The sequence below is a fragment of the Leuciscus leuciscus genome (genome assembly GCF_965113295.1).
Source record: "Leuciscus leuciscus genome assembly, chromosome: 16".
Lineage (NCBI taxonomy): Eukaryota > Metazoa > Chordata > Actinopteri > Cypriniformes > Leuciscidae > Leuciscus > Leuciscus leuciscus.
The window spans coordinates 39535498-39559129 of record NC_138740.1 but is presented as its reverse complement, the minus strand read 5'-3'; the positions used below and the strand labels follow the sequence as shown (position 1 = coordinate 39559129).

Here is a 23632-nt window from a genome sequence, read left to right as displayed (position 1 = left end):
GTTTTCCTCATGGGGACCAAAAAATGTCCCCACACGAACAAGGATTTCGGATATTGCCATCCTTGTGGGGACATTTTGTCCCCATAATGTAGGGTTTACCAGGCCACACACACACAAGCCCCTTTCACACAGAGATTCCGGAAAATACACGGATAAAGTGACCCGGGATTTGACCCGGGTTCGTTTGATTTTGGTTCATTCACACTGCCAGTGATTTTCTGGAATCAGAGAGCGTTCACACACAACCCGTGTATGTCCCGGAAAGACACGTGACATCGATGTGACTTGTAATGTCTCAGCAGCGTCTTCAGTTTGCTTATGAGCTGCGATTTCTCTCTCGAGAAACCACACTTGTGCATTTATTTCTCTGATTCGATCATAAAATTGCGCATTTCGTACCGTTTCACAGCTGGCGAACGATCCCGGCTTCAGCGTCATCACTGCGACACAGCATTATTACGGCTTTTGTTCACACAGCGCGCGTTCCGGGACTGAACACGGCAATGTTACTAGGTCCCCAACACGGCATCGATGCCGGCATCAATCCCAGGTCGTGTTTGCGTTCACACAGAAGGCGTTCCGGCAATTTGCCGGCAATTTCCCGGGCTCAATGCGCTGTGTGAAAGGGGCTACACACACACACACACGATCTGCTTTGCTGTTCATCTACTTGTGTTTCTATCATGTATCTTCATCATGTTTGGTCAGCTGATAAACTGAACAGAGCTGAATGTAATGTTAAAGTGTGTGTAATCTATGAACTATTGCTCAAACCAGCATTAAAGACTGAAGGAGCGAAGGAGTGGGGATTCTGGAAAAGACTGCTGCTACAGTATTCCTCTCCACTCAACCTCTGAGAGCGCAGATCATGTTGCTTGGCTGAGCCCAACAAAGCTCAGCTGATTGTCATCAAAGTAACGGCTCCAGTCCTCTCATCAAAACTTCCGCCGTTTCTCCAATAGTCGTTACAAGGTTTGTAAACTCGCTAAAGAAATACAAATACAGAGTCTATATATTCAAACACATACATATATAAACTAAATTTATTATACATTACTATGTTTTTACAGTGTTTACCACTCGTTTATTGTCTTAGATTGTTTTAGTCATTCGATTCAACGTATTGTGTACGACTGTGTCTTCAGATTGCTGATATAACTAATTTAGCAGATTCCTGCTGTCTCATTGTTGTTAGTTATGAATAACACAAGTGGTTCATATAATGTTAGTTTGGTCTGTTTTTGTTTATTCACTACAGGTGTCCTCATTCCCTCAATACCCCTTTAAAGCCCTTTACTGGCCAATAAATATTATGTTGTGAAGGGATCTAATCAGCTTTGTTCTTTTGTATCCCCAGAACAACCATTAGCCTACATTTCTAAAATAATCTGAACATTTAGAGGCAACACTGAATTACACCACATGCAAGTACTTTATTACTATGAACTTTCTCTGTGTGAAACTGTATTGTTTGACTGTGTACTTGTGTTTTTTAATCAGTTATTCTCTGAAAATATTCCCTCATGCTCTCGAATCTCATTCATGTTACTCAGAAAAACAATATTACAGGTTTGGTGCCAATAATGCTATGCATTTTTTTTTTTCTTATACCTTAATCATTTGCATTTTAATATAAGACATTTGAACTCTGAATTATAACTTCAAGTTTAGTATTTTTAGACAAAAAAACGCTATTATATGGCTTCAGAAGACTTACAACACAACTCATAACACATGAGTTTAGGATATATTTTTTTATTATCATTTTTCATGTTTTTAGGATCTTTCTAAAAAGAAGAGAAAGAAGCTCTTGATGTGTGATCTTGAGAACATGATGAAGGGTTTGATGAGAATCTCTCCTCAGTTTTGACATCAGAATCAAACTTTACAGGCTCGTCTGGATCATTTGACTAGAAATCACAAATATATATAATAGATTATCATCATATACATTACTTTGAATTTTAACATTTATTATGTTCTTAATCAGTAACACAATCTGTAAATGTTTAATAACTGCAGAAAGTCAGTCTGATGTATTTGTCTGAATGTGACACTTTATAACAGGAGAGAAAACAACAGTAAATCTGACAGTAAAACTAAAATATGATGAAGAATTAAAGTTCAATAATGATCAAACACTCACAGTGTGGCTTTATTCTCTCCATACTCTCACATCTATCAAGTCTCTGTCCTCTTTCCTCTGGTGATTCACTGGTTTGTTTCTCATTTCTGTCCTCCATTTTTCTCTCAGTCTTCTTGTTTTCTACTGATCTGTGATTTCTGCTGATTTCATTTATACTCTCCATTTGAATCTGTTCAATCACACAGACATAACGACATAAGATGATTTTGGAATAAGTTACTCTGATCAGTCAATCATCACTGTATGATCACAGAGCTCTTAAAGAGACAGTTCACCCAAAACTCATCATTACAGTTTTTTCCGATTGCTAAACGACAGTGAGCACAACTGGTGTAGAGCACAAGCGCTACATGTGCAAAACTCTAACTACAGTCTGCACTACCAACAGTCACCTGAGCTAAACAGTTCACATCACCTGCAAAACTCACTCCAAGCAACACAACTCTTACAGTTTTTTTTTTTTTTTCGATTGCTAAACGACAGTGGGCACAACTGGAGTCACATGTGCAAAACTCTAACTACAGTCTGCACAGCAGCAGCTCATGTGGACCAAACTCTAGTTCGTTTTTCATTGCTTGAACACAGTTTTCAAAACTCTACACACTTATCCCATGACTTTAACCACAACCTGCACAACACTGTGGATTTACAGCACTTTGTTCTAATGCTAACACACTGCTGTCAAACCTGTGAACCACACATTCAAAACAGAAGAGATGTCAGCCTTGTGCCTTTCACACACTGCTGAGTGCAATTTCAGCTGAAAGGCTAAGCAGGTGTCTTGTTTTAGACTTGTTAGTGAACACACACACATATCTATATAGGTAGAGCTCGAAAGCCAGGGATGGATAAGGCACTCCAGAGGGTTCTTCCCCAGGTGCATGGCAAGAGAGAACATTAGATGTGATGTTGATGAAAGCCTGTGGCCTGATGCTAGAGAGAGGCAGGATTAGCCCCTCAATTATTTGTTCGAATTACAGTATGTACTTTTAGTTTCTACCTTTTTTTTCTCATTACTGTAATTCCATAAATTACTACAGACTATTGAAGCAAACTGCTAATTTTCATTTACCTTAAAGAATTGTTATGTTCTTTTACAACAGCTGTATTTACACATTGTGATGTAATGGTGTTTTCTGGAAGGGACTAAAGAATAAAGAACTTTTATCAGCTGAAAGGCAGAATACCAATGTTTTTTATCAAGTTAGATAAACATTATATAACAGTTTCAGATTATGTTTTAGTGTTGGTAACATGTCCCACATTGTCCCACACAAACTTATTATCGTCCCACATTTGGTTTGTTTGATGGTGGTCACCCTATCATCATCATCATCATCATCATCATCATTATTTTTAGTAGCAGTTTCTCTGTCCTGTCACTGATGGTCAGAAATCTGTATTTTGACATCATACTGTAATCATACTGTAAATCATATTGTAATACACACCTCATGAATGAATAAAAAGATAAAGTGATTTATTCACCTTGTGATGAGCTGAAGAGAGTAGATCTGACATCTCTGCTGCTGTTGTGCCTGAGCTTCAGGATGTGAGAGTTTATAACCTAATGAAGACACGCCCACTCACAACAACACAACCGGCCAATCAGATATAAGGAGGCGTAGTTTTGTACTTTGAATGGCTGGTCGTTGCACCACAGGCCGCTTCCTGTACTTGCAGTTTTGTATGTACATGAATGCAGTCGGCAGGGGCACATGAATTAAAGGTCTTGCATCTTCTGCATATTATACCCTTTGGCCTTTGCTATTACTTCCTATTAAGAGTGCATTCATAGTCTTCACAATAAAAAAAGAACAGCACAATATATTCATTAAAATAATATTTAGTTGAGAAATTGTGGATGGAAGAATTTGCATTTATTTGTAGAAATGTAAATAATGTAAACATGTACATATAAATAACTTTGATTCTTTGGTGTTACCAGCACTGTGCAGTGATGTAAACATGTAAATATAAATTACTCTGAAAAGGTGTTAAACATTTTCTGTACAGCATTTTTATGTAAATACAAAAACCTCCATGTTCAGTATCTTGATGTGAATAATGTTGTGGATTGGTGTATGACAACACACTCCCAGCCTGAACTTTTCCAAAGGCAGAATCCACCAATTAATCCTCTCTGAACATCTTGATGGTTTAATGTTTGGCCAAAGACATTTGACTTTAATCTAGATTTAAACAGAGAGAGTGTTTTTGAGAAGCAAACACTGAGTCAAATGTGAGAGGCTCTAATGTCTTGAAGAGGTTATGAGTTATGATTATTATATAGCAGTCTTTAATGTCTTTAACACACTCTGTGTAACAAACACTGTCAGATTTTCAACTGACACCAAAGAAAATTACATCTTTTTTAGCCAGACAAGCATCAGTTATCAGCTGATATATCAGTCAATCATTATTTATTTCATACAGTCATTAAATTAATACTCAAGGCATCCTGTGCACAGGAACCACTTATTCAGACACTTTCAACATTTCCCACATTATAACAGTTTATTCAGTTTAAAAAATGGTAATAAAATATGACAATAACTCAGAGTTAAACTGTGTCAGAACAAATCCATCTTGATAATGTCAGATAACTTTGGGCACAACATGATCAGGTTAAAGTCTATGAAAAATGCTATAATTTGTATAAGTTTTACTGGTAGTCACTGTATGAAGAATATTTGGGTATATGTCACAGTTTACTTTATTTTGCTCTCCTCACTTACACTAATGAACTATAGTGACCTACACACACTAGTAAACAAATATCAAAAATGACATCTGGTGTCTGAATCATTTTTAACCACATAAGTTAGTTATTTCCTGTTGGTTCATTCATGTGCTGTTGGTTGGGAGGTACTTCCAAGTTCTTTAAGGAAGTGTGACCATTCTTCACTTCCTGTACAGGAAGTTTCACTTCTGGTGAAAACATGTGCAGCATTCCCTAAAGACTGCTATATATATATGCAGCTCTTTTCCTAAACGCTATAAATCTATTTATAGTTTTCAGGAAAATAACATTTTTTACCTAGACCCACACATTTTGTGAATATTCAATTTATCCTTTTAAAATGTTTTTTTTTTTTTTGGCTCAGTCTGAACATGTTGAACAATGATTATTAAATCAAACAACAAAATTGTTGATGATAAATTCAAAGTTAATATTATTTTTTCCAAAACGCTATAAATCCATCAACTTTTTCCAAAAATTGATGGTTTGTCTTTAAAAAAAAAGGCATAATAAATACATTGGCATTCAGTAAAGTGTCGAACCCATAAAAATTCGAACCATTGTCCACTTTACATAGAACAAATCACGACATGACCTTGTGTATGTGATTGAGTGGCGTTCACACCAAACACGAATAGCGTCTGGCGCAAGTGATTTTCATGTTAAGTCAATGTAAAGACGCGTTTACGCGCATCTGGAGGTCCTGAGGCGTGAATTTAGCGCGGTGCGGACGCGCGAATGAGGCGAATTGAGCGTCTGGCGCGATACGCGCGAGTGATTTGAGGGTGAGAGGGCGAGCGAGAGAGAGAGAATTCTTATTAGTCCAGAGGATATATCGCGTTTAGGCTAAAAATTTGTTGGGCGCTTATCGCGGTTTGGAAAGAAACTGCAACTTGCAGTACATTTTAAACAAGGAAATATAGCGATTTGGCATGAAACGTTGATGGAGCAGTGAATAGGTTCAGTACACAGCAAAATGACACGACAAACTCATTTAAAAAAAAAAAAAAAATGTTTTATAAACAAAGTTTGGGAGGAGCACGTTCAAATAATCAATCCAATCTACTCGTCATCAAACAATTATGTCTACCCTAATCAGCATGACAAGAAGTAGGGGAGAGCGGGGTATGTTGTCACACTTTTCACACTGTCTAACATTTACTGAGCACCATACATCAAAATGGTATAAATCTCATACCAAATGAAAGAAGGAAGTCTTGGGCACATATGTTGTTTTTCATAACATCTTCATATCTTATCTCATTACGGAGTTGTAGACTGTTGAATAGCGAGTGTGCACTTGTGACAATTTGCCCCATCGGCGGGTAAATTGTCACACTAGGGTGGGTAAGTTGTCACACTAGATTATCTAAAAAATAAGAACACACCTACTTAATTGTGAATATTGATTTTAACTTTTGAACTCAAAACAGACCTGGAAATATAAACATCGGTGCCTGGAGAACCTGGAAAAACAATTATTTCAATCCAAATAATGCACATTTCAATTAAGTGACAAAACCACTTTACTTTGAACTTTAAACTCAAACGTTCTATGGCTTGCACATAGATCCTGATAACTGAATGGAATGCTGCAGATAACCTGCTTAACTTAACCTCTGAACAAAACAGATGCCCTGTATCTGACTAATCGGACTCATCTCCAGAGTCACAATTCTGACACACATAAATTGCCTAGCCCGAGGGGCAAGCATCATGGTCCCAATTGTTGCATTTTACACATTTTACGCATATGCTACTCTGAAAAATGCCTGAACTTCGTATTTTGAGCACTTCTTGTGTTTGTTTTTTTGCCTCTTCACAATGACCCGCTTAAATTAGTCCTAATTTGTAAGTCGCTTTGGACAAAAGCGTCTGCTAAATGACTAAATGTAAATGTAGCTTCCTTGTTTTTCATAGGTCCAGATTTCTGCTTCCCTTTCTTCTGAAACAGCTTTTTGCTAGATTGAGACTTATTCTTTTCTATTTCTAGTTGCTGCTTCACTGGCGTGTTAGTAAGTATTGCTGATTTGCGTCGTTTTCTTCCTTTGCTGGCTGGTTTTCGGGGGCCATCTTTTGGATATGGCCGGATGTCCACTGGAGTTGGTAGCCCACTGTCAGCAATAGCATTGCTGGGTAAGGGTGAGCTGGTGATAGCAGAAGCAACTGGGTGTGCTAGGCAGGACAGGGTTGGTGCTGGTGCTGTGTTTATTTGTACAGGGGCAAGTTATCGCATGTGACGACTTGCCCCAAAGTAATTGAGACAACTTTCCCCATATTGACATGTGAGCTAATGTTGGCTAAATCTCAAGTTTAGCTCAACATATCACTTTAGCTAAAGTACCAAAAGACACGTTACTGTCTCCTCTATTTTGTGCAAAATAATAATTTTAAACATTCATACCTAACAAAGTTGTATTGCATAAAATGTAAAGTGAATTTATTTTACTTTTTAAGCAGAAAAATAAGAAAATTGTGCTAACCTCAGATTACAGTAATCTTGACCACATGTGAACAGGAAGTTGACTATAGAAGAAGAAGTCACATAAAGTGGCTATTTGATTTTTGAGATAGAGCCTCTAGTGTTGGAGTTATGGACAGAGTGACAACTTACCCGTGTGACAACTTACCCCGCTCTCCCCTAGGCCTATATATATATCCACTCTGTCAACTCACCTAACATTCCTTGACAGTTTTCCAGCATCCCTCCACCACCCCGACTCCTCACTCTTGGCTCATTCTTTTACAGCCAAGAATACGGGGGGAGTACTCTGGGTTCGGGCCGAATACCGAGCCCGGAGCCCTGTCCTCGGACAGCACGCCAAATACGCATTTATTCTATCTGACTTATTTGTAAGTGTGAACTAGTGAAATGGCGTTTATTGCGTTTTGGAAAAGAGCTCTTCATATATAGCACCACCGTGACCCATGTATATGACCCGAGGCCCAGTGTGGCCCAGGTAAATTTAGCAAATAAATTTGAGACGATCAAATTAATCTGCCCCGCCCACGGAGAGCGCGCGCTATTCAAACGCAAATGACTGAGGCAATTCATGCAAACTGTGAACGCCCCCATATCAGCTCGAGAAAACACATCAAGTTTATTCAGATCATTGTACTTGTTTATACCGTCTTGCGGCGCTGTGAGGAATAATAATAATGGAAAATGTAACTCAGAAGTGCTGCTATTTCGAGGAGCAACGGATGGAATACTGTAGTAAGTTTTTTTCATTCTCAAGTAAATCGCGTTTCTGTGTGAATGAATGAACGGCAGAGATGTGCTGTTTACCACAACTCGCAAAAAGACGGTTTAAATTTGAATTGCGTTTCTGTGTGTGAATGAATGTTTCGCTTTTAGCAAACTATTTTGCTATATACTGAGTAAAAATCGACTGAAATATGTTGAAATAAAATGTATTTGTATAAGCAACGTATTAAACTGCAAATTAACATTTATATTCCTTATAATAAAAACGAAAGACCTATGTTACAGACATATGAAAGACAACATTTCGTTGACTAGTTTTGGATAGATTACACATTTTTACTGTAAAAATATCTGCCACCTCAAAAAAGCTTTTGTTTGCCAATTTTTGCTAATATGTTAAATATAGTATGTTTTGTCAATGTAGGCTATAATCCAAAGTAATGAATCCTTAACTTTGAAATATGCATGATGAAATGTATACTTTAGTTTTTACAAAGAAAGATTACACTTGAATTGTTGTTGTAATTGTAACCTTTTTAATAAAAAAATATATTTACAAGGTAGATGTAAACCAATTTTAAAAGGTAAATATAAGCCTTTTCTTTAAATAATTTTTATTGTGTTTTATTATTGACAAATTTGGGGAGAGGATTCATATTCCAAAACTGAAAATACAGTATGAGAATTAACTGCACAATTACTAGACATGTTTTCCTTGGATATTATACAATTTGCAAGCACAATTTGTGAAAAAATTAAATAAAAATTGAGATGCTTCCAATTGTGAACCAATTTTGTAGAATATATATATATATATATATATATATATATATACTGTATATTTATATACTGTATGTATATATATATATATATATATATATATATATATATATATATATATATATATATATATATTGCTCTTGCATTCTTTCTTGTGGCTATAGGTGACACACCTGAATGAATGGCTCATTAAGTATGCGGGCCCCATTGTCTCCTCAGGTGTGAACCACTAAATATGCACGATGGTGTTGGATTGTTGACGCCCCTTGCGCATATTGCCTTTACAAACAAAAAGTGTTTTACAATACAAATCAATGTATTGTGTTATGTCAATGATTAGGCAGGATGATTTTCACATCATTTTGAAGAAAAAACTCTAGGCAACGACATCCATTAGTCAAAAGTCTTATTGACACATATTTATTATGTGTTTTGTGGCCTTATTTCAGAAACTTTAGTTTTTAGTTTTTTCAAAAACCATGCATAAACATTATTCTCTCAAAAATACAAACATGTACATGCATGTTGTTCACATATTATGGTAGCCCTGTTTGTGCTAATTAGAGTGAAATTACACCTTTGCCATTAATATGTTTATAAGCAACTGAAAAAAGCACAAATGTCAGGGCATGTCAGAACATCTCAAGGACCCCAAAAACCCCTCAGACCCCAGAGGGTTAATACAGACTTACATAAGTCACTTCAAATGTCATGGAGCTGCGGCCAAACTACAGGGAAGATGCTTCAATAATAAGGGATCTCCCAATCTGTACAGCACACTCACATACCAATTAAAGAACCCCCAGTGCACGCCACAGACCACAGCACACAATGAAGAAACACCACCACCATCTATAGAGGAATGGTCGCCCTGGTCAATAATGCCTGCAGCTTTATTACTAAAAATTACTATACAAAAACTAAACTAAATGAAAACTAAATTACTATACAAAAGAAACCGAATCAATACTAAATTTACAAAACCACGATCAAACAAAAATTCTGATACGCAAAATACAAACTGATTTGAATTAAATGAAGTTTTATGTAACAAAGTTCGGGAGGAGCACGTTCAGGTAATCAACCAATCAGCACAAGAGGAAGCCGGTATATAAATAAAGCCTTTCCTCACCTCTGTCTCATGTCAAGTTTCACAGCATCCCTCCACCACCCCATCACCTCACTCTCGGCTGGTTTCTATCCCAGTAAAAAGGGGGAGTACTCTGGGTTCTGCCAAATTCCGAGCTCGGAGCCCTCCCCCGGACAGCATGCCAAATACGCATCTGATTTCATGTATGTGTGAACTTGTGAAATAAATGAAGAATCCAACAAATTTAACAAAACTAAGTACAACACAAAATAAAGACACTCAAAACATGTACACACTAAGACACAATTCGTTGGCACGGGTCAAACACCACCGCGACCCAAAACACACACGGACTCAATGCAAGTTGACCATAGGACGAGACAGCGGTGCTGCAACTACAAGAATGTTATTCACCCTGCAATCTGCGCAACAAAAACATACAATTAACATTCAATAATCTATGAAGAAAACAAGAAAAACTATGACTTACCAAATGACAGCTGCGGGAACCGGGATGTAGCTGTAAGTTTAATTACTCAGCCTATTTGCAACAGCCGTCACCCGTACACAAAACAGCAACTGAAATAAAACACAAACTGCAACTCGCACCACTTCAACAGCTGATAAACGGATATAATAAATTAAACGCATACCTGGAGGAGGACAGATGCAAACTCATAGCCGTCAGCCGATTAGAGCAGCTGTGACAAAACGGCAAACGCCGAAGCAGCCATAAACCATAGACAGTAAAAGAAATGGACACAGCGACCCCATAGACTTCAACGGAGAAAAGTCAATTAGAAGCTCTCACTTCCTGATGGCTGAGTGACTGTGCAGACTCAAACTGAGCTTGAAGACGTAGATGTAACGTGAGCAACCCGTCTGTCTTCTAGTAGCTGTGCCAAGAGAAATCTGAATCATTCCCTTCCGAAACTTGCAGAGACGGAGAGTGTGAGTAGGAGCTGTCCATGAGCTTGGAGCAGGAGAAACTTTTGCTAAGTATTCTGATTAATTATTTTGTCATTTAGCCTCCACGTCCCCCCGATTGCCCGCGAGCTTCTCCTGTCCATACGGTAATCTCTCTATTGTGCGACAGAGAGTCGCGTGGTTATGACGCAATCGTTAGCCTAATTTTACAAAAACTGCTTCTACAGGGCCATAACATAAGCTACAAGGTAATGGAGCATTTTATACATTGTCGTGTTTCTTTAGAAATAAATAATGGACAAATGGAGTCTTTAAACGCCTCAGATGTAAAGTTATTCGCTGTCAAAGTGATGCCAAAATGAATGGGAGTCAATGGAATGCTAACAGCAGGTGAGGGTCCGCTAATCAATGGCGGCGCCCGGGGAAGCTTCAGTGTTTTCCGAAACATTGCCCCGTGCCATAAACACAGCCGCTCTCCTTTACCGAACCCGAGTCACGTTCAATCACACGTTCAATCACGTGGAAACCACACCACATCCGGGAAATGACGCTTTCGACAATGGCTTTTATAGCCCGCACAATTGATGACATTCAAATGCCCAGCCCAACCATTTAACTCAGGAAATCATGCCACATAGATACTTTGTCAGTGATGTTCTGTCCTCCATTTTTCTCTCAGTCTTCTTGTTTTCTGCTGATCTGTGATTTCTGCTGATTTTCTTTCTCCTCTTCATTTGAATCTGTTCAATCACACAGACAGAGTTTCATTAAAGCGATATAACATCATATCACGAGACATCAGATCAACTCCTGATCAACATCTGCATGAGCTCAGTGTTATTACAGCATCTCAGATTAACTCTACAATATTCACAATAATCAATGATGATGAGAAATGACAAATATAGAAATGTGAGTTTATGTGTGAGTCCTGATCATAAACATCTTTCTCTTCTCACCTCATGTTTGATCATATTTGATTCATCAGAACGACACTTTACAGCTCCGACTGGATCAACAGAGACTGTAAATGAAGTCTCAGGAAGAGATATATCAATGCACCGTGTTTTTTTGTTGTTGTTTTTTTTCTTGATGGTTTCTCCTCGGATCAGTTCAGTAAAACCTACTTATTTGTATTATATATATTATTAATGGCAGCTAGGAAGTTAATCACTGTGAACTCAATGAAGGTGTGTGAACCTACTGTGACAGAATGGGCACAGAATGGGCACAGAATGGGGGGGGGGGGGGTATTAACATGCACAGTACTGTAGTTCAAATGTTAATTCTCAGGAGAGCCTTTTGTTTTCTCATGGGTTGGCATCTGCTTTACAACAGTCAGTGTAAGGTTCTATTATTTAATTCATTAACACATTTGTTGTAATATTCAGTTTTGTTAGTTAATTCAAATAGAATAGTTCATGTCTGCTCATGTTAACATTAAATTAGTTCTCTCACTTCAGGTCCAAATACTGCAATAAAAACAGTTAAAAATAAAAATAGGACAGCCAAACAAAAATCATCCTTCCTTATAATGTTTAGAAAACAACTTCTTAAATCAACTGTAAAAAAAAAAAAAAAAAAAAAAAGGCACACACAAATTAAAGTCATCCTCTTCCCTGCAAAATAAATTGTATTCAAGAAAGCCCTTGTTAGTTTAGTAACTCTCTTAACACCACACACCACACAACAGTTATATCTCCACCACAACACTGTTCTGACTGACATTCACCAGCAAGACAGAACTTCCGTCTGAGTCTCAGCAGTGTGAGGGAACTTGTCCCTTTTCATGAGCAAACCACAGCTGAGTTTCAGTTTGAGAGAACTTGTGTGTTTTCATGAGCAAACCACAACTGAGTCTCAGCAGTGTGAGAGAACTTGTCCCTTTTAATGAGCAAGCCACAGCGAACCACAGCTGAGTCTCTGCAGTGTGAGGGAACTTGAAACCTGAACCTTTTAATACCCTGCATGAGCAAACAAACCACAGCAGCAGAAACAGGAAAACATGTGACGTGTTCATGAACGTGGAAAACGTACTCGGTTACCTAACGTAACCTCTGTTCTCTCTAGAGAGGGAACGAGTATTGCGTAAGTTTAGCTTACGCTACGGGTGAAGTCATCTTTTCTCGAGATATGAAGCCAAAAATTATCCTTAATTTTTATATCTTGTCAACGCAGTGCGGCAGCAAGCAGACCTAGAGCAGGCAATCTAGCGTGCTGATAGGCTGCTCTGCGGCAACTGCAGCAGCCTATCACTGAGCCCTTGGCGTGACGTCACGCCCAATGAGCGCGAGCAGCGCGCCTACGCGTCACGGCCCGAGGCGGGGCGTGGCAGAGGGTATAAATATGGGCTGAGAGGCTGCTTTCACTGGTTTTTGTCGCAGAAGCGAGTGAGCTCGTGGCGCGAGCACGGCGGGTTACGCAATACTCGTTCCCTCTCTAGAGAGAACAGAGGTTACGTTAGGTAACCGAGTACGTTCTCTTACGAGAGGTTCTCTCGTATTGCGTAAGTTTAGCTTACGCTACGGGAACTCCCTTGTCAACGCCGTGCGCGCCCGGCATCCACTGAATGAGTCCCAGGGAAGCCCGGGGAACACGAGAGTGTGAGCCAGGCGGCCAATGATATGGCTAGCGCAAGTACATAAGCACATAGTAGGGGGAACAGAACAGCGCGGCCGGTCTGACTAACCAACCCTTATATTGTACAGCTCAACCAGGAGGGCTAAATCAAACAGCAGTAGCCCGCGCACAGAAGTGGGCCGGCCTACGCGAGATTTAGACTGATAAAAGTTTAGCCTGCAGGGCGGGAACTTCTAGATTGTAAAATCTAACAAATGTAGACGGGGAGGCCCAGCCCGCCGCCGTACAAATGTCATGAATAGAAATTCCGCTAGACCAAGCCCATGACGAGGCCATGCCTCTAGTAGAGTGGGCTCTGATGCCCAAAGGGCATTGCAGGTCTTTAGACGCATAAGCAGCTGCAATAGCGTCCACTATCCATCTGGACAGAGTGTGTTTCGAGGCGGCGAGACCCTTGGTGCGCCCACCAAACGAAACGAAAAGCTGCTCCGAGCGCCTCATGGCGGCGGAGCGCGTAAAGTAATTTCTCAGCGCTCTGACAGGGCAAAGGAGATTACTGTCAACTTCGCTGCCGGTAGCCGGCAAAGCTGAGAGAGAAATGACCTGTGCTCTGAAGGGTGTGCCCAACACTTTGGGGACATAACCGTGTCTCGGTTTGAGAATGACTTTAGAGTCATTAGGTCCGAACTCGAGACATGCCGCGTTAACTGATAACGCATGCAGGTCACCCACACGTTTGACTGAAGACAGGGCTATCAGAAAAACGGTTTTGAGCGTGAGGTATTTCATATCCACAGTTTCCATGGGTTCAAAGGGATGCGCTTTCATGGCCTCTAAGACCAGGGAAAGATCCCAAATAGGAACCGAGGGGGGTCGCGGGGGGTTCATCCTCCTAGCTCCTCTAAGGAAGCGGATAATGAACTCATTCCTCCCTAATGCGCGGCCCAGCGCCGAGTCGGAAAAAGCTGATATGGCCGCAACATATACTTTGAGCGTGGAGGGGGACCTGCCCATGTCCAACAGCTCTTGGAGGAAACAAAGCACACGCGACACCTCACATGTTTGTGGATCCAGCCCTTGGGCGGTGCACCATTTATTAAACACAGACCATTTAGATGTGTAGAGCCGTCTCGTAGAGGGAGCTCTAGACTGTGTGATCGTGTTCACAACCCCTATTGGCAAGTCAACGGGTATCCGTTGACTATCCATACATGCAGAGACCAGCGCTCTGGATGAGGATGCCAGATCGAGCCGCGGGCTTGAGAGAGAAGGTCTCTTCTCACCGGTATCGGCCAGGGGGGTGTGTCCGCCAGCCGTATTAGATCTGGGAACCACGTTTGATTCTCCCAATACGGGGCTATGAGGAGCACCGTGTGGCGCGCTTCCCTGATTCTCCCGATGACTTGTGGCAGCAGAGAGACAGGGGGAAAAGCGTAAAGCGGGCCGCTGGGCCAGGTTTGGGCCAGCGCGTCCTCGCTCTTGGAAAAGAACCGTGGGCAGTGCGCATTGTCTTTTGACGCAAAGAGGTCGACTTTCGCTCTGCCGAAACGGCGCCACAGTGACTGGACTGTTTGGGGATGCAAAGACCACTCCCCCAGGGGAACGTTGTCCCTGGACAGTCTGTCTGGACCCTCGTTCAGGAGACCCGGCACATGCGCGGCTCTCAGCGAGCGCAGTGAGTGCTGAGCCCACACAAGGAGGCGTTCCGCCAGGGCGCAGAGTGTTTTGGATCTGACACCGCCCTGACGGTTCACATAGGCTACCACTGACATGTTGTCCGTGCGGACTAGTACATGGTGGCCCTGTAGGTATGGGAGGAAGTGCTTGAGCGCTTTCTCGACCGCCAGCATCTCTAGACAGTTTATATGAAGGTGACTCTCCTGGTCTGACCAAGGGCCATAGACCGGTCTGCCCTCTAATAGCGCTCCCCAACCTAGGTTGGACGCATCTGTCGAGACAACTTTCCGGTGCGAGACAACTCCCATCGTCACTCCCGTGCGATACCATTCGGCTGCTAGCCAGGGCTGCAGGGCTGAAATACAGCCATGATTCACTCTGACTCGTAAGCAGCCGGCCGTCCAGGCTCGGTGAGGCACTCGCGCTTTCAGCCAGCGTTGAAGCGGGCGCATGCGCAGTAAGCCCAGCTGGAGCACTGCTGCAGCTGAGGCCATATGCCCCAGGACTCGCTGGAATGTCCTCAGCGGAACCTGACTGCCCGTCTGGAAAGACGCGGCGAGATGTCGAATGCGGCGCGCGCGCTGCTCTGACAATCTGGCCGTCATAGCCACCGAGTCCAGTTCTATTCCGAGAAAGGAAGTCGACTGGCGGGGCAGTAATGAGCTCTTGGTCCAGTTGACTGAGAGACCCAAGCATTCCAGATGGCTGAGAAGCGCTGTTCTGTGAGACAAAAGCTCTGCCTCTGACTGCGCGAGAACTAGCCAGTCGTCCAGATAATTCAGTATCCGCATTCCTTGTCTCCTCAGAGGAGAGAGAGCCGCGTCCATGCACTTCGTAAATGTACGGGGTGCTAAAGATAGACCGAACGGCAGGACGGTGTACTGATATACCCGACCGTCGAAGGCGAATCTCAAGAATGGCCTGTGACGGGGTATTATCTGAATCTGAAAATATGCGTCCTTTAGATCGAGAGAGATGAACCAGTCTCCCGGGCGAATTTGCGCGAGGATTTGTCTGGTTGTGATCATTTTGAACGGCCGTCTCATGAGAGCTTTGTTCAAATGTCTCAGATCTAAAATAGGTCTCAGCGCTCCGTCCTTCTTGGGTACGAGGAAATAACGGCTGTAAAAGCCCGACTCGCTCAGAGAAGGATGCACCTGTTCTATAGCCCCTTTGTGCAGCAGCTTTGCTATTTCTGCCTGAAGCAGATGCGCTACTTCTGTATTCACTCTCGTCTCTGTCCGTGCTAGAAAGCGCGGGGGACGGCGAGCGAATTGAAGCGAATAGCCGTGCATTATAGTATTCAGCACCCATTCTGACACGCCCTGGATAGCTTGCCATGCTTTCGCACACATAGCTAGGGGTCGAATGATCTCTGGGTTCGGATCGCCGCGTTGGGCGGGATGGGGAACCTCTATCAGAGAGGACGGGGCGGCGCGCGCGCTGCCGGTGCTCGAATACGGGGGCTCGCGAACAATGGTGACTGGCTGTACAGCACATAACGGCTCGGTCACTGGGGACGGGGCACATTTTGATGCTAGAAACCCGTGGCGCGAGAGCGGCATGGGATTTAACGTGTTTGTTAGTAAGTGCGCGCGCTCGTGAGCGGGCACAGGGCTTACATATGCAACACGGCCAGTGTAAGGGAGCTTTAGAGGATCTGCATCCCGGGATAACTGTGTGACAGAGCGGGCAGTGGGTAGGTGTGGGCACGGGAGAGTGGGCACATTCTCTACCTTTAGCACTAGAGCGGCGCGTGCCCGCTTTATGAGAGTGCGCTCTGTGAGCGTTACCGGGGAGATCGTGTTTGCGTGTAGTGGTGAGCACTGGGGCGTGGGCACATATTCTACACTCATGACACCTTCGGCATGAGCCGAAAAACCCGAAACCATACTCTTTATGAGATTTCTCTGGGTCGCTGTGAAAACGGCGTTTGTGTGCAGGCGAGAGAGTTGTATTACTGGCTCGTTGGCTGCGATGTAAGCTGCTGCAGTAGCCTTTTCTAAGGGGACTGACAGAGCTGGGCGCTTTGATGGCGGTCCGGCCGCAGCGGGACCCAGCCATCTTTTCCTCCTTGCAGCCGCTAGGAGGACTTCGCGGGCTCAGGCTTGAGCGTCACCTTGGGCCGGGGTCCCCGAGGGGGAGGCGGTCTTGAACGGCTGGTTGAGCGCGATCTAGGGCGGCCGCCCTGTCGTCGCTGCGAAGAAGGAGGCTGGGCAGAGCGCTGAGACGAGCTTCGTGCAGGAGGCTGATTCTGAGAGCGGCCTGCAGAAGAGCTCGAGCGGCGGGGCAGGAAGAGATTCATCGCCTGCGACGCCTTCTGCACCTCCGAGAAGCGATCGACGATCCCGGCGACCGCTGGGCCGAACAGGCCGGTGGGAGAGAGCGGTGCGTTGAGAAACACGGAACGCTCAGATTCGCTCATATCCGCCAGCGTCAACCAAAGGTGCCTTTCGGTGACGGTGAGCGAGGCCATAGATCTCCCGATGGCTTGTGCAGCGGACTTTGTGGCGCGAAGGGAGAGGTCCGTCGCGCTGCGCAGGTCCGTGAGAACGGCGTGATCCGGGCCTTTCTCATCCAGCTCGCGGAGGAGATCGGCCTGGAGGATCTGGAGCACAGCCATAGAATGCAGGGCGGAAGCAGCCTGGCCGGCGGCGGAGAAGGCGCGGCCGACGAGTGCTGATGTGGTCCTGCAGGCCTTGGACGGCAGGGCAGACTTTGAGCGCCATCTCGCGGATGGCGGGCAAAGGTGCGTTGCCACAGCATCTTCCACCGGGGGAATTTGTGTATATCCCTTCTCGACGGCCCCGTCCACTTGGGAGAGGGTCGAAGAGACCGGTGAGCGGAGTCTAGCGGAGAATGGGGCGTTCCACGACTTAGAGAGCTCAGCGTGGAGCTCAGGCAGGAAGGGTGCTGACCTAGAGGCAGGCGCTGGGCGGCGGCTAGGCAGAAAACACCCGTCGAGTCGGTTAGGCGCGGGCGCCCTCGGTGGGGACCAGTCGAGTCCCAATTGGTCAACCGCTTTGGTGAGGAGGCGGAGAAGTTCCGCGTCGACACTGGCGCGGGACCGGCTAGACTCCTGTGCAGAGGAGGTGGAGCGGAGAGATCCAGACCACTCCTCGCTGTCCGAGGCCAGGAGAGAGCAGCTGTCCGTTAAAGCAGCGTCGTCCGCTTCATCCCCCGAGGCGACGGCAGTGCGGGCGAAGGCAGGCCGCTGCGCGTCGGGAGGGGGGGGAGGGGAAGGAGATAGCGAGGCTCGCGGGAGGGGTTCCGGCGAGCGCTCAGCTGCTGCTGCGGATTCCGGTGGCCTCTGAGAGCGGCGCTTCTTCTTGCGCGGCCCGGTGGAGGCAGACGGAGAGACAGTTGGAGCGTCGAACAACGCGAGTCGAGCCCGCAGGGTCGACATCGGCAGTTCTTCGCACAGTTCACAGCCGCCCGCCGCGAGGGCGAGGGCGGCGTGGTCCGGTCCCAGGCAGAGAGTGCAGATAACATGGCGGTCTCTGTCGCTGAGCGGAGCTTTACATGAAATACAATGCATAGTGAAAAGGATATATTCGCCGGATAGCGAAGCAGGCAGGGATTGCTGAAGGCGGCGAAGGCGGCCGGCTTCCTCAGGCAGAATCCTCGGCTTGCAAGGCGCTGGTTTCAACGGCGGCTTCCTCGGAGATCAGCGATGCGTAGAGCCTCGCTGAAAAGACAAAAATCAGTGAAAGCAGCCTCTCAGCCCATATTTATACCCTCTGCCACGCCCCGCCTCGGGCCGTGACGCGTAGGCGCGCTGCTCGCGCTCATTGGGCGTGACGTCACGCCAAGGGCTCAGTGATAGGCTGCTGCAGTTGCCGCAGAGCAGCCTATCAGCACGCTAGATTGCCTGCTCTAGGTCTGCTTGCTGCCGCACTGCGTTGACAAGATATAAAAATTAAGGATAATTTTTGGCTTCATATCTCGAGAAAAGATGACTTTACCCGTAGCGTAAGCTAAACTTACGCAATACGAGAGAACCTCTCGTAAGAGAACCAAGGCCTACTGCAAAATCTCAAGAACGTGACATACTTCATCTCTCTCACACACCACATGTACATAAGCAAATTAAGACTTATGTGTATAATAACCTTATAATAATTTGTTACCTATTTTCTTTATTTAAAAATTTACTAAAAGATGTAAAAATGCAATAATCTCTGTAGAAGATATGATAGAAAATTTCAATCTAAGAACATTTTCTGTCTGTGAACTTGATCAAGACAGGCAATGCCTCCTCAAAAAATTGGAGAAAATATTCCATAGTACAAAAATAAAAAAGCGCTAATATTACAAAATATGACAATAAAATATGACATAAATCACTGTTTTTCTAAAGTGACACTGTCCAACAGCTATGGGATGAATATAGTATTAAAATGATTAACACACGCAAGCACAATTATCCATGAACTTGATAAGTGTTGCAGATATGTTTTATCCACAACCAAATGCCTTTCAACTTGCGTGTGCAAAATTCTAAATTGAATGAATGTGTACGACCTTCTACAACCTTTGAAATTGGGAAATGTCAGTTTTTAAATATTAAAAGTAATTTTATTTAAAACAAATTATACGTTTTAACGCAGTTAGTGGAATTGGCAGATGTTCCCTTATGCATGCGCGTCAAAGCATTCTCATGGACCTATAGCCTACATATGCAGCTAGGTGATTTTCAATGAATATTTCATGTCGATATACAATGGTTGCATATTGTTAAAACTAATTGTGCTATTAGTACGGAGCCCCCCAGTCCCACTTTGTCAAAAAAAATTTATTATAACTATCTCGTGGCCCCAAGATAGTAACTCGTGGCCTCAAGATAGTATCTCGTGGCCTCAAGATAGTAACTCGTGGCCTCAAGATAGTAACTCGTGGCCTCAAGATAGTATCTCGTGGCCTCAAGATAGTAACTCGTGGCCTCAAGATAGTATCTCGTGGCCTCAAGATAGTAACTCGTGGCCTCAAGATAGTAACTCGTGGCCTCAAGATAGTAACTCGTGGCCTCAAGATATTATCTCGTGGCCTCAAGATAGTAACTCGTGGCCTCAAGATAGTAACTCGTGGCCTCAAGATAGTAACTCGTGGCCTCAAGATAGTAACTCGTGGCCTCAAGATAGTAACTCGTGGCCTCAAGATAGTATCTCGTGGCCTTTAAGATAGTAACTCGTGGCCTCAAGATAGTAACTCGTGGCCTCAAGATAGTAAAGTGTCTGACACATGGACCCTTTGTTATTAAACTGGACCCTGTAGTGCAATACTTCACATTCTGTGCAATATTCTCTGTTTTAATATTCAGTGTGCAATATAGTTTGCTGCAGTTCTGCTTCTATTTATTTACTAGTACTGTTCATCACAATTCTGTTAATACAGTAATGTGAATTTGTAGGCTGCATATCCATAGTCCTTTATAATTCTTCTTCATATTTTATAGCCTATATTTATACTTTTTACATGTATATACTTGTTTATTTACCAACTTATATTATTATTTATATTCCTTTAAATGTCTTGATGTGCACATCAACTGTGACACAAGAATTGTCCCCCGGGTTATCAATAGCATCAATAAAGATCAATATAGTATTTCTGATTCTGATTTTAAGTTAGCCTATAGTGGAGTGTGTAGACTGGTTCATTAATTATTGAAGTGTTTCACATTTTGGTAGTTTTGAATGTAAGAAAAGCATGTGTCGGTGTAGCCTACGAAAAAACGTCAGCAGAGGGCGTACTAGGCTTAGGTCACGGTACCTCCGTCTGATGGCTTTACAGAGGTAAGAGTGTTTTAATTAGCACGGTGAACATTTAATTAGATGGCAAATTACTGAGTTAAGATAACTGCAAGACTAGCTAGGTGTTCGAGCTGGAAGCATTAGCGATTAGCATATAAGTTAAGCAGGCTAATTCAACGTTAACGGCTATCATTAGGCTAACGGTTCTTTAGCCTCGGTAACGTCCGGTAAAATTTGTAACGTTAGTAACAGGGACAAAGCCCGGCAGTTCATGTGGTGTTGTTCTATTCAGTTAACGTTACCTGATGGTGTCAACACTAGTTTTTGTGGAAGAAAAAAAAAAAGTGGGTGGGTCCTCCCGCAGAAAAATGTTACTGGAGTAAATACCATTTCATGTAACTTTATTCTGGTGCCTTTTAATTAAACAAGTAAACTAAACTCCACTTAATGTCAGGCGGTTCTTTGCCTCTATGTCGTGCATTAAATGCACAGCAATCCATGGATTATCCCCCTAATACCATGGTCATTTGCCAGCATTGACAACTTAAAGCTGTTATTGATGTTTGCGACGCAATATTTGACTGGAAGGGTACAACGGGCGGTTACTTTCGTCAGTTGCGGCTCGTTGAGAAATATAATGTAGCGATTCAGCGGAAATAGAGTTTAATTTATTAATTTTACTTAAAAAATAATAATTTTAATTCCTCAGGTGGAATGGATTTGACTGACGGCGCTCTGAAAAGCGAACAGACAAATGCGCTGAATTAGAGACGGTAAAAGTGAGTGGGTATAATATCATTGGTCTTAAAAAGTGGGTGGGTCTTGTCCCACCCATATACAATGGTTCCGACGCCCATGGTATCAAGTAATCATATAATAATAATAATAATAATAATAAAGCGCTATATAAATTAAATGTAATATTATTACAAGGGTCAAGGGAAAACAAATGTCAGACGAAAATCGACTTTTAACATTTAAAAACAGACATTTTCAAATTCCAAAGCTTATATGCAGCCTATACAATGTGTAGTCCGATAAAAATAAGCCTATAATATGAACTCAACTGCGAAATTTCACATTAAGCTTTTTCTTTTTATTGCGCATCGCGTTCATATATGCTATTGTCTGTATATATAGTTTCCTCCCATAGAGCGAGAAAAAGCTCAACGTTAATGCAGTAAGGCGGTGATAATAAAACTCAGCAGCCTATACACCTTATTGAACATGCAACGCGCTATTGCACTTTAAGCGTTTTATAATGGTTTTCTATGGGTGTTGTTCATAATCTGATTTAATCTGTTTGCTTCTACAAAGTATGCTTTATTAATAAGGTAAGCCTATATTGTGTACTAAATTTGGTGCTTCAGTATCACTTTCTTAAGCCACATTAGGCGTATTATGGCTCGTTTCCACTGAGCGGTAAGGTACGGTACGGTACAGTACAGTACGGTACGGTTCGGGTCGGTAAACCATGAATCGGCTAGCGTTTCCACTGCCAATACCCTTACTTGATAAGCGTGGTGTAGCCTAACAACAATGGATGACATACAGCAGATCTTGTTCTTACTTCTCGGCATGTTTGTCACAAGAAGCCAAGCGCCGACATTAGGCGTTTCTCGATAGCAAGTATGCAAAGTTCGGACTTAATTGCCAAGTCCAGCTCAGGAGAAAGAATCCCGAGGACACGAGTCCGGTAATTCTGCAAATGGAACAGCGCGCGTCTCGCTCTGCTACTCCGGTTATCTCTGTATGTACATTTTAGGCAACAATAAAACGAAATATGTTATAAAACACCACACTGCCTCTTTTCGTTTTCATTTAAAGAAATCTTAAACATTATTGCCACACAAATGTGGTTCAGGCAACGTGTATTGATTATATTCACGGCATGTAACGTTAGCCTATTTATAACAAAACGAAATATAAAACACAACCCTGCCTCTTTTCGTTTAAATATAATATAAAAATATTAAACATTTTAATATGGTCCAGGCAATATGTGCATTTGTACTAAACAACAGATGTTGCAGTAAACAACATTACAAATGACAAAATGACAAAACTCAAACTTAAATTTCAGTTTTATCAATATTAGCCGCCATTATAAAAGTAAAAGGTATAAGAAGCTATACAATAAGAAATAAAGCAAACAATTCAGTCAAACATACAAAGTCAGCACTCTAGTCTAACCTTACAACGGTAAAGTTAAATAGCTTATAAAGTTATGAAACTTCACTCAGCCCTCAGCCAAAACGATTGGCCAGGGAAGAAATTATAGATTCACGAGACCAAAAATCGCCCGTTAGATATACACAAGATGAATTATATCTCATGTTTAACCACTACAGAGACGCAAACGTCAGAAGGACTAGCCGAGGAGTACTAGTACCGTACGGTACCGTTCAGTGGAAACAAGCCATAACCCATACCATGGGCTCGTTCAACTCACCGTATTATTACTTCTTGCTGGTGATGTAGAACACAATCCTGCGTCGGTCTTAGTACACGATGTAACTACAGAAGAGTCAAGTTTTAAATAGGAAAAATATCGAAACTCTTTGGTCATTTTTTGGAGAGAAGTGCTAACGGTCTAATCAGAATCAATGATCTGTGCTAAGCTATGCTAAAAGTGGTACCGCCAGACCCGGAGATCGGCTGAATGGATTCGAAAACAGTAAAACTCAACTGTTTAACTCTAGGGGAGTTAGAAAATGAGCCTATTTCC

General features: G+C 42.9%; 1 protein-coding gene and 1 long non-coding RNA gene across 2 annotated transcripts in view; both read right to left on the bottom strand.

Moving 5' to 3' along the window:
* LOC309477567 (uncharacterized protein) overlaps nt 1-23632 on the bottom strand; it is a gene marked incomplete at its 5' end in the record, with an annotated part of 62705 nt that overhangs the window by 35180 nt on the left and 3893 nt on the right. The gene's annotated exons all lie outside the window — the stretch shown is intronic.
* Nucleotides 1771-3673, bottom strand: LOC309477039. Its single transcript, XR_014198490.1, has 3 exons — nt 3635-3673; nt 2147-2315; nt 1771-1910 (listed from the first exon to the last, which is right to left on the bottom strand). It is a non-coding gene; the product is annotated as an uncharacterized lncRNA (long non-coding RNA).